At 49.9% G+C, this 16,716-nt stretch overlaps 1 pseudogene; it reads left to right on the top strand.

Moving 5' to 3' along the window:
- Positions 1-6,509: 6,509 nt before the first annotated feature.
- On the top strand, positions 6,510-16,237 carry LOC147730266 (uncharacterized; annotated as a pseudogene).
- The last annotated feature ends 479 nt before the right edge of the window (positions 16,238-16,716 follow it).

Raw genomic sequence — 16,716 nt, 5'->3', positions numbered from 1 at the left:
GCATCCTGTATATTTTATATTGCGGCGGGCGGTGCTGCTAGCAGCACCGTCTGCAATGTAAAATAAACATGTTGTGCTTTTACATGCACAACGTGACAGGCACCGCACGGTGCCTGCCACATTGTACATGTAAAAGCAGGGGGGTACCATAGGTACCCCCCATGTGCACCCCACACCCTGGGGGTCCGTAACGGGCCCCAACAGCAGAAACCGCTTGCCTTTCCATGGCGGCAGTGCAGCCATGGAAAGGCTGCTCTGAGTCTGCATCATATTATGGATGGCGGTGTCTTCCAGACACCGCCAACATATTAAACCCCTTTTTCCGCCGGTTGACTCGCCGACCGGCAGAAAAGCGGCGGACTGTCTTTCCGTCCACCACGGTGCCTTTTCTATTCCCACCGCCATCCTAATTTGGCAGTGGGAATAATCAGGACGATGGTGGGAAATCTGCGACCCCTGGCCCGGCGGTCACGGATTTCCCGCCATCTTAATCGGCCCCTTAGTTTTTTGTGGAGGTTTGGAGTGGGAATAGTAAATCTACCACTTCCCTCCAAAAGTCCAACTTCCCCAATGTGGCCTAGTTTGGAGTCGGATCAGTAAAATCTGAGCTAATAGAGTCCAAATTGTTGCACAAGATGCCTATGCTTTTAGTGGTGATATTAAATGTGACCCATTTAGAGTCCAACACTGTAGGAAAGTTCCCTTTTTGGCATTTGTTTCCGGATTGAGGCTGTTGGCTTTTTCATTCTGGCACTGGGACACTGCTAACCAGGTCGCAGTGTATGTGCTCTGACTTCTAAAGTTTGACAAAACCGGCTCCTATTTGGTAGAATTAACTTTTGTATAAGGTTATAGTATATGGTGCAGAAACACACCCAAAGCATGAAAAGTTAAATGTCATCTGGGAACTGCAGCACTTATTGTGCCATCAACTAGTCAGATAAAAGAAAATATGGTTTCATACCTATCATTGAAGCCTGCCTGCTGCAGTGTAAATCTTGCTGTGCAAACTGTTTTTTAACAGTTAAAAAACTTGCTTTCAAATATTTGTATGTCACCCCATGTAGCCTTGTAACTTACAAGGTAGGGTGCATAGGATTTCAAAGTGGAACATGTAGAAAATAAATGTCACCATGTCCCTTCAGTGACAAGGCTAAGTTATGTTCGCTGAGGCAGGCCTAACTGTCCTATTTAGAAAGCCAGAGTGAACCTTAAAATACTAATACTGCTATCTCAAGACAGGCACAAGCTTGAAAAATAGTTGAACCAACATTTTTAAGAGTTATTAAGATCCAATTCAATGGTAAAGTCGAATTTCAACAAATATTAAGAAAAAGTAACTTTTCCCCAAATCATCCTTTGTAAATGAAAATGAAACTAATATTTTATACAGCAACCCTATCTTCCCATGGGATCTGACAGCCTCAATAAGCGGGTTTCGGCTTGCTTCCAAATTTCTACGACTGAGGAAATCTCTAATTCGAAGAATCTTAAAAAATTGTGAATGAGGCAGGTTATATTCTCTTGACAAGTCTTCATACTGAGTAATTTGTCCCCCATTTACATATAAGTCACCTATCTGGCAAATGCCCTTGCATGTCCAACCAACGGCCACCTTATCACGAAATATTATGGGAAGTAGTTTTACCGCATTCAATGGTGTATAATATGTCAAGCCTTCCAAGGCAGATAATTTACGTATCTTCTTCCAGACTTTGAAAGCCGATTCCACGACCTTGAACCGAGTTCTTTTATAGTAATTCCCGTCAATTTCTTTAAATAGACATTGTTTTGCTTCTGACCCTAAAATTAAGTGAAAAATGAAGGGGCTTCTGCTATACTACCAGTGTCATCTCCAATCAATAATACCAACATTTTTTGCAAAAAGCAAGCATAGTAATAAAAAACAAAATTTGGTATCGCCAATCCCCCCCTTACAATTGGAAGCGTCATAATTTTGATTGCTCTGCGGGGTTTCCCGGGGGCCCAGAGAAATTTAGAGCAGAGAGACTGCAAATTTTGCAATTGAGTTGTTGTTATCTCGAGTGGAATAGATCTAAACAAATAAAGTACCCTCTGAAGAATATTCATCTTTAAAATATTCCCTATGCCTATTAAAGTAAAGTGTAGCCGTCCCCACCCCTCTAAAGAATTTCTAATATTCCCCAGTAATGCCCCCCAATTAGCATCAACTAATTCTGTCATTGATGTTCTTATTTTAATCCCCAAATATGTGGCTTCAACAACTACTCTAGGATCATGAAATACGGCATTATCTGTACACAATTTGCGTTTTAGTAACGTTGAGTTTATAGCCTGACCCCTGCCCAAATTCAGATGCTAGCCGTTCATCTCTAAGAGTGCTGTAGCCGGATCCTCAGAAGTCACCGCAATATCGTCTGCATATGCAAATACAGAGTGGGGGACATCATGCACAAAAAAAGGCTTAATCAACTGACTCTTAGAGAGCATGTCAACAAAAGGATTAATATATAAAGCAAAAAGTAAAGGGGAGCAGGGGTATCCCTGCCTCGTCCCTCTAGTGATTTTTACCACCTCTGAGGTCATTCCCATTGATGCTATTCTCGCAACTGGGGATGCATACAAGACCTTCAAGGCGGTCATAAAACCTTTCTGAAATCCCACGCCACGCGGTCAAACGCTTTTTCTGGGTCTAACAAAATTAAACCTAGTTGTTGCTTCTCGATTTGAGCAAAATCGAACAGGGTAATTACTTTGTTAATATGTGACACTGTGCCCCTACAAGGGATAAATCCATGCTGGGTATGTGATACTAAAGAAGCTATAACATTAGACTGACGATTTGCCAAGATCTTAGAATAGATTTTCCCGTCACAATTCAATAGGGAGACAGGGCGATATGAACTTGGTATCTCTAGGTCTTTGCCTTTATTACTAAAAACAACTATTGTTGCTTCCTCCCAAGATTTAGGTGCTAACCCCATTTGAGCCGCTCTAAACGTTGCCAACATCTTTTCCTACAGTTGGTTGAAACATAACTTATATATCTCTCCCGGAATGCTATCAGGGCCTGCTGCTTTCCCTATTGCTAAAGTCTTGACTGCATGTTCAAGCTCTTCCATAGTGATTGGGATATCCAGCTGGGCTGCTAACTCTGGATCCAATGCAGGGGAAACCCCGTTCCCCAAGAAATTTAATCCCTCTGCCCCCTCTCTCTGTTGTGAATAAAGATCCGTATAGAATTGGTGAAAAGTAGCCAGGATGCCTTGTGGGTCAGTTCTTAATAGCCCTGCACTATACTTTAAAGCTGAAATACGCCGAGTGGCTTCATTCATGCGTAATTTAAGAGCAGGACATCTCCCAACTGCTTCCCCATATTCGTCACATTGCTTCCGATAAATCAAAAATGTTCTTGCATTCTCTTGATCCCAAACTCCCCTTACAAACTCCCCTTACTTTAGCCCTTTTCCTAGCCACATCGTCTTCCAAATCCTGAATATTACTCCGATGTGCTATACCTTTGGTCAATTCCTCCTCTGCCCTTTTCAGCGCTGAATATATATCCTGCATCTCCATTTTCAGTTTTTTTTGATAGAACAACCCAAAACTCATTACTTCACCCCAAGGCAGGCCTTAAACCTATCCCATACTATATCTATTCGAGCCGAGTACCTATTATTCACACAGAATTCCCCCAGCCACTTTGCGATATGATTTCTAAACTGGAGGTTGAGACATAATTTCCGATCAAAAGTAAATTTTTTGGGTCCAAAAGCCTCACCCAAACCCGTCATTACTAATAAAATGGGTGTGTGGTCTGACGAAATTCTAGGATATATCTGCATTTCTGCTCCCAGCAAAAAAGCGGAAGATAAAAAAAATTATCTAATCTCACCATTTTTTTGTGAGGAAAAGAATAAAAAGTGTATCCGGGATCTCCTGGATGTAATTTACCCCATACGTCTATCAAGCCATGATCCTTTAATAAGTTAAACAAAGCCTTAAAGACCCAGGGTTTTCGTCCCTTATCATTTTGAGATCCCTCCATAAGCTCCTGATTAGTTAAGTTAATATTTATGTTTCCACAGATAATCACCGGCATTGGCCAAGTTGCTAGCTCTGAATTCAGATCTTCCAGAATGAAAGCCTCATCTAAGTTAGACCCATAGATAGTGCATAAAGTAAAATTACTTGTACCCCCTCGAAGTTCCGCAATGGCCCAGCGACCCAATTTGTCTGACAAACTACGAGTGTACGCATATGTACTAGATTTGGCTAAGATTGCCACCCCCGAACTATTGCTGATTGCTGTGAAGCAGCCACTATTGAAAATCCTAAGTCAGTTAGCATATGCCTTTTATTCCAGGGTAAGTCATCTCTTGCAGACAAACTAAATCCGGCTGAATACTACGTAATTCGACAGCTATCCTCCTCCTTTTATTATTATTAAGGCCAGAGATATTTAAAGAACAAATTCTCATCCTTCTTGAAGCCATCAGGGAGCAAAGTTATATGCAACGATAAGCAACATAATAACTTTTTTAAACAATAGACTTGAATAACATCCTCTTACTATGAAATTTTCCCCCTTTTTACCCCTCCACAGTGCCCTTTCTGCCCCCCCTCCCTTCACCCCCCTCTGTCTCCCCCACCCCCTCCCTTTAACAAGTCTTTAGGACTTATTGTCCTGCAGATGTCAGCTACCGTAGTTCCCTGCCCTTTCCTGCAAGTTAACTACACACTCTTCCAACCGAGACGAAACCAATAAAGAGAAAGAAAGGCTCTTCTCTTCAACAAAGACATGAGAATACAATTTTTCAAATTAATACATTTTCAAGAAAAAAAGTGTTAATGAATATGATATAGTTACTTCAGAGCAAAAAAACAAGCAGTGAAAGCGCCCCTGATAGACAATATATATACCACATATTACATAATTAGCGCTTACGCTGTTCGCCCTAGATAGTGTTCAAAAACTCTTTAGCCAAAGCCTTGGTTGTAAAAAAGCGTGTGGGCTCATGAAATATGATTTTCAGCTTGGCTGGGTTCATTAAATAAACCTGCGCACCTTTGGCCTGAAATTGAGTGATTAACTGGCGTAGTTGCCAGCGATTCTCCATAGTATATTTACAAAAATCAGGTCAAACAAAAAACTCAAAGTCTGGGCCAGTTCTCTTCTTGTCGGGGTGAGCCAGCTTAAATACCTCTTCTCTAGCCAAAAAATTATTAAAAGTAATTAAAAATGCTCTAGGTTTGACTTCAGGTTGGCCCGTACGTAATCGAATATTGAACGGGAACCGATGTGCTCTCTCGATCTCCCTCTCCCAATCCCATTTATTGAGCTCTGGAAACGCATTTTTGAATAACCCCACAATAAACTTGCGAGAGTCTTGCCCTTCCTTTCCCTCTGGAATCTGTAGGACTCGCAAGTTATTCCTGCCTGATCTGTTCTCCAATTCGGCCATTTTCCATTGAGTATCTTCCTTTATTGCATGTAATGACTCAGTCATAACCTTTTGTTGCGCAAATTCATCCTCCAAGTTCGATATCCGGGACTCTACCTCATTAAACCGTGACGTAAAATCAGCTTGTGATTTGGCCAACCTGCGAATAGAATTCTGGAGCTTACGGCATAAGTTCTGCACTCTTTGGCTCTCCTCCCTTGTTTCCTCTCTTAAAGACATAATTGATTGATATATCAGCGACAAGGATATTTCCTCCCCTCTGTGCCCAACCACATCATCCACAATCTGATGCTGCTGGCTATGTTCTGCCCCTTTGTCTATTAATGTTTCAGGCTTTTTTCGCACTGTGTGAGGGCTGGTCTCAAAATCAACAGAATCGTCCAAGCAAACACTGCTATGAGCACTGCCACCCATCATAATAATTTGCTTGACATATTGTGAAGCTAAATCCTCACAAGATGATGTTGAGGACTGTTCTGATAATGAGTAGAAATCCCCAGACTCAGCGTCCTGTGTCTGGCCTTGAGCTTCTTCCATTAACATATCAGAATTAGGTTGGCTGGAAGCGAGTGTATTTACACTGTCTGAAGCCACTGCTGTGCTATTCACAATACTCCCCCCGCCGTGGTTATTGCCATCAAACCTCCTACTTCTGCTATTGAAGTTGCAACTGGTACTTGTAGTTCATTCTCAACCCTCAGCACTACTGTATTATCCTGCAAACTCCTCGTGGATACAGCCGGTGCAGTCATATCAATCACTATACCAGATGGTGATGCTGCTGATAATCCATTGTCCAGTATAGGCGGACCCTTTTTCCCCTTAGCCTTATCTTTTGATACAGAAAAATTCACGGGGATAGTTTTTTTATCGACACCTACCGCCACATTTTTTTTATTTTCCAGATCAGTCTTGGTATTTTTGGCATTCTTAAGCGGGGTGCCGAGGGTTGCATTGCTCACCTCAGCCCCGCCATGCAGGCTTTGCTCATCCATGACTCGCGGTCTCCCACGAGTCCCCTTTGGCGGCATCACTCCTCCACGTACACGCTCGTATGCGAGAATGCGTTTCAACAAGCCGCCACTGATGTGTGCGATCCAAATGCCGGCGAGAGAGACCGCCCAGCTTCTGCGCCGCTGGAATCCCGCCATGAAGACACGCCAGGCTGCTAACATCCGCCAAATCCGTTGTTCTCACAAGTTTTCACGAAAGAAATTTTCAGGTAAGTTAGCGCACAGCACATGAAGATTAAAAAAAACTCCTTTAATTCATGCTCATTCTTCCTCTTTAAGGCTATAGCTTGCAGGCTGAGGCAGGGAGCGGTCAGCTTACATGTCCACTCGTGCGGACGCCATCTTGCCCATACGCACAATGGGTGGCAATATCGGGGGAAATCGATATATCAATAGAAGAAGCAATAGTTAGGTCTAATGAAGTTTTTTTGCCAGCAAATTTAAAAGTACACTTTTTTAAAACAGTTTTGAATTTATACTACACTCCTGCTTATATGCATAAGTGGGGAGATCGTTGTGATGGTAAATGTTATCGTTGCGGGAGTAATAATGCTGACAGCCATCATATTTTTTTCAGCTGTGTTAAATTAAACTTTTTTTTGCAGGGTATTGAACAGTTGTTATCTAAAATGTTTGGGGTATCACTGAATATTACGCCAGCTTTAATGCTTTTAGGGATTGGGCAGGTGGTTAAAAAAGTCCCTTCTATAAACATCACTATTTTCTTTTCGTGGCAATGACTATAGCCCGATAATGTATAGCTTCGTCCCGAGCCCCCAACATTTGATACCTGGCGGGCCGAAATGTATAATTTAGTTAATTTAGAATTAAGTTTGTATTCCATGAAAGGGGCAATGAAACATAAATTAGGATTGTATATATGGGAGGTATTTTCGGCTCATATGGATGCATGAGGCTAGGCTGTTTGGTTAAATTTGGTTAGTGTGATACATAATGTTTGTACTATTTGTGTGACTTTAGGTTTCTTTTTGTTGTATTTCTCCTGTCTTTGAACCGTGAAATAACATTTTTAAAAAAGAGAGAGAAAAAGTAACTTTTAAAAAGTTATCCTTTATCCGTCTGAACTATCAGAAGGTTAATTAGCACAAGCCTCTATCTACCATCAGCAGGTGTTCAACCACTGGAATAGGTGAAAGAGGGGTGGCAAAAATAAATAGACTGGCCGGAATGGGCATAAATATCTCCTGAACGCATCCTGTTGCCACCACATTGTCAGATTCTGTTGGACAGGTCTTTTGAGCCACATGTACCCTTTAGGACACACTTGAAAAAGAGAGAAGAGGATGCCAGGAGAATTCTTTTGCATCTGTTATCTGTTTGCTGCAGGACTTTGCTTTTTTCATACAACACTTCTGTCTCTGGATTTGTTATGGCTACAGTGACTGCTACAAACTGGATTTAGATGTGGGAGGACACTAGGATTACCAGAGTACACACCTCACTCACACTCTAAGCCTCAGAGCCCACGTTTTGTGTAGCAGACCTTTGTCATCGTGGATTTTCCCTGACACATTGCATTTTGGGCCTGTTTCCAGTAAAGCAAAGTTAGATCAGGGCCTTGGAACCTTTATCCCATTGGTTGGAGAAAAACTAGGAGTGTCCTAATGAATTCCACACCCATGGGCTAGTCAACCCTACAAAGCTGGATCCTCACCCTGCCTTCCTCAGAACAATTTTGGATTTGCAAAAGGATAGCAGGCTGACTGAACCTGCTGCATCTGTGACCTGTGGAGGTTGGGCTACCTTCCACTTGACAAAACATTTCCAGGGATCACAAGGCCAATGCACTGGGTGACTCTATGAACATTTAGGGGCCGATTCTGATCCGGAAAAAAAAAACGCCGTACGATTCGTATTCGTAGCAGAATCCGCACGAATGGGAAAGAACCGTACGACCTGCGTAGTACGATTCATTACCGTCGATTACCGTACGAAAATCATCGCACCGTACGAATCAAAGTCGGTGACCCGTACGAATTAGATTCGGAAATCCTTCCGTACGATTACTAAACATGCCGTACAACAACACTAGTACGATCCGGTGCGGAAAGCCTGTACGTGATTCGTACGGGCCAAAGTAGTCGCGCATGAAGACTGATTCGTACGGAAACATACCAACTGTGTACCCCTCGATGAAGCGAACATGACCCCCAATGGCCCGTACAAGTCACCCGCACGCACGCACACCACACGCACCCCCCCACTCAAACGAACGTGACCCCCAACACCCCCAACGGCCCGTACATGTCACCTGCACGCACAAACACCACACGCACACCCCCCCTCAAGCGAACCCGACCCCCAACGGCCCGTACAAGTCACCCGCACGTACAAACATCACACGCACACCCCCCTCAAGCGAACGCGACCCCCAACGGCCCGTACAAGTCACCCGCACGGCGACCCCCAACGGCCCGTACAAGTCACCCGCATGCACGCACACCACACGCACCCCCCCTCTCAAGCGAACGCGACCCCCAACGGCCCGTACAAGTCACCCGCACGCACAAACACCACACGCACACCCCCCCTCAAGCAAACGCAACCGCCAACGGCCTGTACAAGTCACCCGCACGTACAAACACCACACGCACACCCCCCTTCAAGCAAACGCGACCCCCAACACCCCCAACGGCCCATACAAGTCACCCGCACGCACGCACACCACACACACCCTCCCTCAAGCGAACGCAACCCCCAACACCCCCAACGGCCTGTACAAGTCACCTGCACGCACGCACACCACACGTACACCCCCCCTCAAGCAAACGCGAACCCCAACACCCCCAACGGCCCGTACCAGTCACCCGCACGCACGCACGCACACCACACGCACACCCCCCCTCAAGCGAACGCGACCCCCAACGGCCCGTACAAGTCACCCGCATGCACGCACACCACACGCACCCCCCCCGCAAGCGACCGCGAACCCCAACACCCCCAACGGCCCATACAAGCCACCCGCACGCACGCACACCACACGCATACCCCCCCTCAAGCGAACGCGACCCCCAACACCCCCAACGGCCCGTACAAGTCACCCACACGCACGCACACCACACCCACACCGCCCCTCAAGCGAACGCGACCCCCAACACCCCCAACGGCCCGTCCAAGTCACCCGCAGGCACGCACACCCCCCCTCAAGCGAACGCGACCCCCAACACCCCCAACGGCCCGTACAAGTCACCCGCACGCACACCACACGCACCCCCCTCAAGTGAACGTGACCCCCAACACCCCTAATGGCCCGTACAAGTCACCCGCACGCACGTACACCACACGTCCCCCCCCTCAAGCGAAGGCGACCCCCAATGGCCCGTACAAGTTACCCACATGCACGCACACCACACGTACACCCCCCTCAAGCGAACGCGACCCCCAACGGGCCGTACAAGTCACCCACACGCACCCACACCACACGCACACCCCCCTCAAGCGAACGCGACCCCCAACGGCCCGTACAAGTCACCCGCACGCACGCACACCACACCACACGTATACCCCCTCTCAAGCGAACCGAACCCCAACACCCTCAACGGCCTGTACAAGTCACCCGCACGCACGCACACCCCCCCTCAAGCGAACGCGACCCCCAATGGCCCGTACAAGTCACCCGCACGCACGCACACCACACGCACACCCCCCCTCAAGCGAACGCGACCCCCAACACCCCAACGGCCTGTACAAGTCACCCGCACGCACAAACACCACACGCACACCCCTGCCTCAAGCGAACGCGAACCCTAACACCCTCAACGGCCCGTACAAGTCACCCGCACGCACGCACACCACATGCACACCCCGCCTCAAGCAAACGCGACCCGCAAAAACCCGTACAAGTCACCCGCACGCATGCACACCACACGCACCTCCCCCTCAAGCGAACGCAAACCCCAACACCCCCAACGTTCCGTACAAAGCAACCGCGCACGCACACCACACGTACACCCCCCTCAAGGGAACGCAAACCCCAACACCCCCAAGGGCCGTACAAGTCACCCGCACACACACACACCACACGCACACCCCCCCTCAAGCGAACGCGACCCCCAATGGCCCGGACAAGTCACCCCGCCGCACGCATACCACACGCACCACCCCTCAAGCGAACGCGACCCCCAACACCCCCAACGGCCAGTACAAGTCACCCGCACACACGCACACCACACGTACACCCCCCTCAAGCGAATGCGAACCTCAACACCCCCAACGGCCCGTACAAGTCACCTGCACGCACGCACGCCACACGCACCCCCCCTCAAGCGAACCCCAACACCCCCAACGGCCCGTACAAGTCTCCCGCATGCACGCACACCACACGCACACCCCCTCCTCAAGTGAACGCGACCCCCAACACCCCCAATGGCCCGTAAAAGTCACCCGCATGCACGCACACCACACGCACCCCCATCAAGCGAACGCGACCCCCAACATCCCCAACGGCCCGTACAAGTCACCCGCATGCACGCACACCACACGTACACCCCCCCTCAAGCGAACGCGAACCCCAACACCCCCAACGGCCCTTACAAGTCACCCGCACGCACGCACACCACACGAACACCCCCCTCAAGCGAACGCGACCCCCAAAGGCCCGTACAAGTCACCCGCACGCACGCACACTGCACGTACACCCCCCCTCAAGCAAACGCGAACCCCAACACCCCCAACGGCCCGTACAAGTCACCCGCACGCACGCACACCACACGCACACGCCCCCTCAAGCGAACGCGACCCCCAACGGCCCGTACAAGTCACCCGCACGCACGCACACCACACGCACCCCCCCCTCAACCGAACACGACCCCCAACACCCCCAACGGCCCGTACAAGTCACCCGCATGCACGCACACCACACGCACCCCCCTCAAGGGAACGCGAACCCCAACACCCCCAACGGCCCGTACAAGTCACCCGCACGCACGCACATCACATGCACACCCCCCTCAAGCAAACGGGACCCCCAACACCCCCAACGGCCCGTACAAGTCACCCGCACGCACGCACACCACACGCACACCCCTCCTCAAGCGAACGCGACCCCCAACACCCCCAACGGCCCGTACAAGACACCCGCACGCACGCACACCACACGCACACCCCCCCCTCAGGCGAACGCGACCCCCAACACCCCCAGCGGCCCGTACAAGACACCCGCACGCACGCACACCACACGCACACCCCCCCTCAAGCGAACGTGACCCCCAACACCCCCAACGGCCCGTACAAGTCACCTGCACTCACACCACACGCATCCCCCCCTTGAGCGAACGCGACCCCCAACACCCCCAACGGCCCATACAAGTCACCCGCATGCACGCACACCAAACGTACAACCCCCCCTCAAGCATACGCAAACCCCAACACCCCCAACGGCCCGTACAAGTCACCCGCATGCACACACACCACACGCACACCCCCCCTCAAGCGAACGCGACCCCCAACGGCCGGTACAAGTCACCCGCATGCACATACACCACACGCACCCCCCCTCAAGCAAACACAAACCCCAACACCCCCAACGGCCCGTACAAGTCACCCGCACGCACGCACACCACACGCACACCCCCCTCAAGCGAACGCCACCCCCAACACCCCCAACGGCCCGTACAAGACACCCGCACGCATGCACACCACACACACACCCCCTCCTCAAGCAAACGCGACCCCCAACGGCCCATACAAGTCACCCGCACGCACACCACATGCACCCCCCCTCAAGCGAACGCAACCCCCAACACCCCCAACGGCCCGTATAAGACACCCGCACGCACGTACACCATATGCACACCCCCTCCTCAAGCGAACGCGACCCTCAACACTCCCAACGGCCCGTACAAGTCACCTGCATGCACACCACATGCACACCCCCCCTCAAGCGAACGCGACCCCCAACGGCCCGTACAAGTCACCCGCACGCACGCAAACCACACGACACCCCCCCTCAAGCGAACGTGACCCCCAACACCCCCAACAGCCCGTACAAGTCACCCGCATCCACAAACACCACACGCACACACCCACTCAAGCGAACGCGACCCCCAACACCCCCAACGGCCCGTACAAGTCACCCGCAAGCACGCACACCACACGCACACCTCCCCCTCAAGCGAACGCGACCCCCAATGGCCCGTACAAGTCACCCGCACGCACGCACACGACACGCACCCCCCCTCAAGCGAACGCGAACCCCAACACCCCCAACGGCCCGTACAAGTCACCCGCACGCACAAACACCACACGTACACCCCCCTCAAGCGAACGTGACCCCCAACACCCCCAACGGCCCATACAAGTCACCCACACGCACGCACACCACACGCACACGCAACGAAAACCCCAAAACCAACACAAGGACAATTCAAACTAGTCGCACAACAACACTAAACATGTCTCCTGTGTACACACCATTGACAAACAAAGTTCTGGCCACAGCCAAACAGAGGGCACAAGTCACACCCCCCCATATAACACACATACCACCAATTCAAACTAAGCCACACCCACAAATGGACCAATAAAAGTGGACACACATACAACCCAACATCCCTTGCGACATACCTACTTGCAAAAAGAAGAGCCTGCCAGCACATCACCAACTGCACCCATTAATCTTCACACATACAACCTATTAAATATACACCCACACCATCCCCTTCACAATCAGACACACACACCCTCTTACATACACACCATCACCCTCTCAATCACACACACCCCACACCATGACCACACAAAAGAATCCAAAGTTCACCAACCCGCAAAATGAGATCCTTGTAGAAGAAGTCATCCGAGTCGAGCCCCAGCTGTTAGGCGCATTGGTCAGACAGACCGGCATTGCTGACAAAACTCGCATGTGGGAGAGGATCGTTGACAAGGTCAATGCTGTTGCACCCATCAGGCGCACCAAGGCGGAATGCCAGTCCAGGTGGTATGATCTGCGGAGGATGGTCAAGAAGAAGATGGACCAGAACTACACCAATGCACACTACACTGGAGGTGGTGGTCCCCGCAGACCTCCAGTATACCATCCCTGGGAAGAGAAAGTCAAGACCCTGCTGCCAGCGGTGGGAGTACACAGAATAGAAGGAGTCATTGAGCCTGGTGAGTACACAACAGACACATGTAATATGGTGGAACTCAACACAGTGCACAGCAGTATGGGGGTGAGTGGCCATGAGTCACAGCTCTGCAAAACTGTATGTGGGTAGTTGCAAGGGGGAGGCAGAAAGGTAGTAAGTCATAGGGTAGGAGGCTGCTCCCATCCCATATGACCCAGGTACACACACAAGCACCATGCTGAATGCACAGGGAGTGTGAAAGTACAGACAAGACAGCACACCACACAAAACTATTATTTTCCATGTCCTTGAGACATGTTTTATAGACGCATCATTTGGTGACCCAGTAAGGCAGTGTAGCAAGCGAGTGAGGCCGAACCATCTGTCTCCATCCCTCTGTTGCCCTCTTACATCTGTCTGTCTCCCTCCGTCCAACAGTCTCCCTGTGTCTGCCAACCTCTGTCTCCGTCCCTCTGTCTCCGGCCCCCTCTAACTCCGTCCCCCTCACTCTTCCTCTGTCTGTCTCCCTACCTAGGTCTGGATTACACACCCTGTCACCCTCCTCCCTCTATATTACACCTTCAGTTATCCTCCCACGGTCAACTCACCCCAGTGACCTGGGCACACACAGTCACACCCCAGCACTTCATAGGTCCATTAAAGAACATACACCAGATTGTCGAGGGATGTTACTCAATTACCAGCAGTAATGTGCCAACTGCCTGAGACACACCCAGCATTTGCAGGTAACACAGTACTGTTACAGGACACACAGTCTGTATAGCTCTGTAGTAGAGAATGGGCCCTGGTGTAGTCAGAACAAGGCACTCCTGTGAACATTGCAAACAAAAACTCCAGGACAAGGACAGACATCCTGTGTAGGAACCCTCAACCACGAACAAGGTAGCATGTCTCATGAGGGCACAGCCAAACCACAAAAAAGATGTAAGATTGCTACTGACATACCAACTACTACCATGACCCGTCACACACCCCGTACAGAAAGTAATCCCATGGGGACAGGCAATGGAGTGCTACACTGTCAAAATGGTCATGTACCACAACTAAACAGTTTCAGATATGAATACACATACAACAATAACATGCACAGTGCAGATGCTCAAGTCCACTGTGCCTCTCACACAATGCACTTGGCCCATCATATGAACGTTGTGCATGCACTTAAGTCCCAACATGGACATGTGTATTGCCAAGGTGATGCCTCTAGGACAAGTGCCACGTCCTAATTCCATGATGTAGAAGTGGGTGTGCAGGTCCTGGGGGGTTGGCATTGCTTGGCCATCACGGAACAGCAACAACTATCCAAAGTACTGGAATGTATCAGTAAGAAATAAACTCTGTCTCTTACAAGAACCTGCTGCATCTGAACTCTGTGCATGCCTGACGCAGCCATAAGGATTGACACTGTATCCTGAATGTAGCATGAAACAGTGCAATGCTGTATATGTGTTGTGGTGGCAAGACAAGACACAGCAATGGTTGTGTCACTCATTGTCAAGAGAATGGAAGAAGGAAAAATACTTAACTACATGTCAATTTGCTACCACTACATACACAACTGAACAATGACAACAATGTCAAGCTTGTGGAACAGTGATGCTGATAATGGATAAAAAATAAATATGTTTCCTGATAGTGCATTAACTGTGTCTGTCTCTCACACACACAGGGCAACGTGTGGAAACCACCCCCAACCAGGGGGGAGAAGGATCCCAGTCCCAGGCTGAGCAGGACTCTCACCCCACCGATAGCAACGCCACTCAACGCACTGTGGATGACCCCAACCAACCTGGCCCCTCTGGATCCCAAACCCCTGCAGCAACTGTACCAGCTACGTCCGTGCCAACTACCGGACCCATTCCCACCACATCCTAGCAGACAGGTCAGAGCCCTGCCCATGATCCAACAGACAGCCAGTCTGAAAATGAGGGACATTCTTTGACGGATGCCCTTGAGGTGGCAGACAACATCCACCCTGCCAGCACTCAGGGGTCCCGTCGATCGGATGTGCCCACAAGTGCAGGCCGTGCTCGTTTGGGTCAGGGTGGTGGGAGTGGCGCAAGGCGGAGGCGAGATTCTGGCCAGTCAGCTGCAGGGACCGGTCTGACTGAACTGACTACCATTCTGGAGGCATACCGGCGGGACACCAGGGAGGTTAGCCAGGTAGCGGAGGCCCTCACCGAACTCAAACAACAGCAGGCTGAGCAACATACCAGGCAAGAACAACACTATGGACGGGTGGAGGCAACACTGGCTGAGCTCTTGACGGTGCATCGGGACATGAGTCAATCACTACGTCGGATTGCTGGCAACATGCAACACCCTCCCTGTGTCACCAGGCCAGGAACATCAAGGCAAAGTGCAACACCAGCCACAGGGAGGGAGGAGGAGGAGGAGGAACTGTCTGACGTAGCGTCCCATGCATCGCCCAGGCCTGCACCTGAGGGTCCCCCAAGGAAGAAGGGTCGTCCACGGCTAAGACGTTGAGAGGCAGTAGGTCATGCACAACTCCCAGGACACCTGACCTGGCATATTGGCCTTGGGTGCAACAGCATCACCCATCAGACTCTCCCACATGGACTTGCTGGTCACAATCTGCCCAATGATGCCAAGCACTGTGTGCTGGACTCTGTTGACTTTAAGGGCAAGGCATCTCATCCCCAGCAGTGAACTTTGGATTCCCCCCCTTTCTGTACAGCACCTACTCACGTTTGCTGCACAAGATCACCTAATAAATCAAAATTTCATCACACGCATTTGTGTAGTCATCCTGTAACCACAGTATGAAGAATATGTGTGTGCAAAAGTATGAAATGCAAGAGTACGTAACAAACTGTAGCCATCCACACACTTGGATATGAGTCTGGATGAGGACACACATAGGTAACAATATTCCAACAACTAGATACATGGATGGAAAAATACACACCTGTGATGGTTTGTAAATGCTGGAGGGTGGTTTGCCTCACAAAACTGCTGTCAATGACAGGCACAGGAAAGTAACTTGGAGGTGTATAGATCAGGGCTATAAAGCTAGGTGGCCACGTTGGTAGTACCCACAACTGTGTCCTCAGGTATGTCAACTATCATCAGCATGCTGCAGTACTGTGGATGTGATGAATGGTGCACAAGCAAAGGGTGGCAGCACAG

Source organism: Lissotriton vulgaris, chromosome 2_1 (genome assembly GCF_964263255.1).
Source record: "Lissotriton vulgaris chromosome 2_1, aLisVul1.2, whole genome shotgun sequence".
In the NCBI taxonomy this organism is placed as follows: Eukaryota; Metazoa; Chordata; class Amphibia; order Caudata; family Salamandridae; genus Lissotriton; species Lissotriton vulgaris.
Note: the sequence above shows the minus strand (reverse complement) of the source record. Positions and strands in the feature narration are given on the sequence as shown.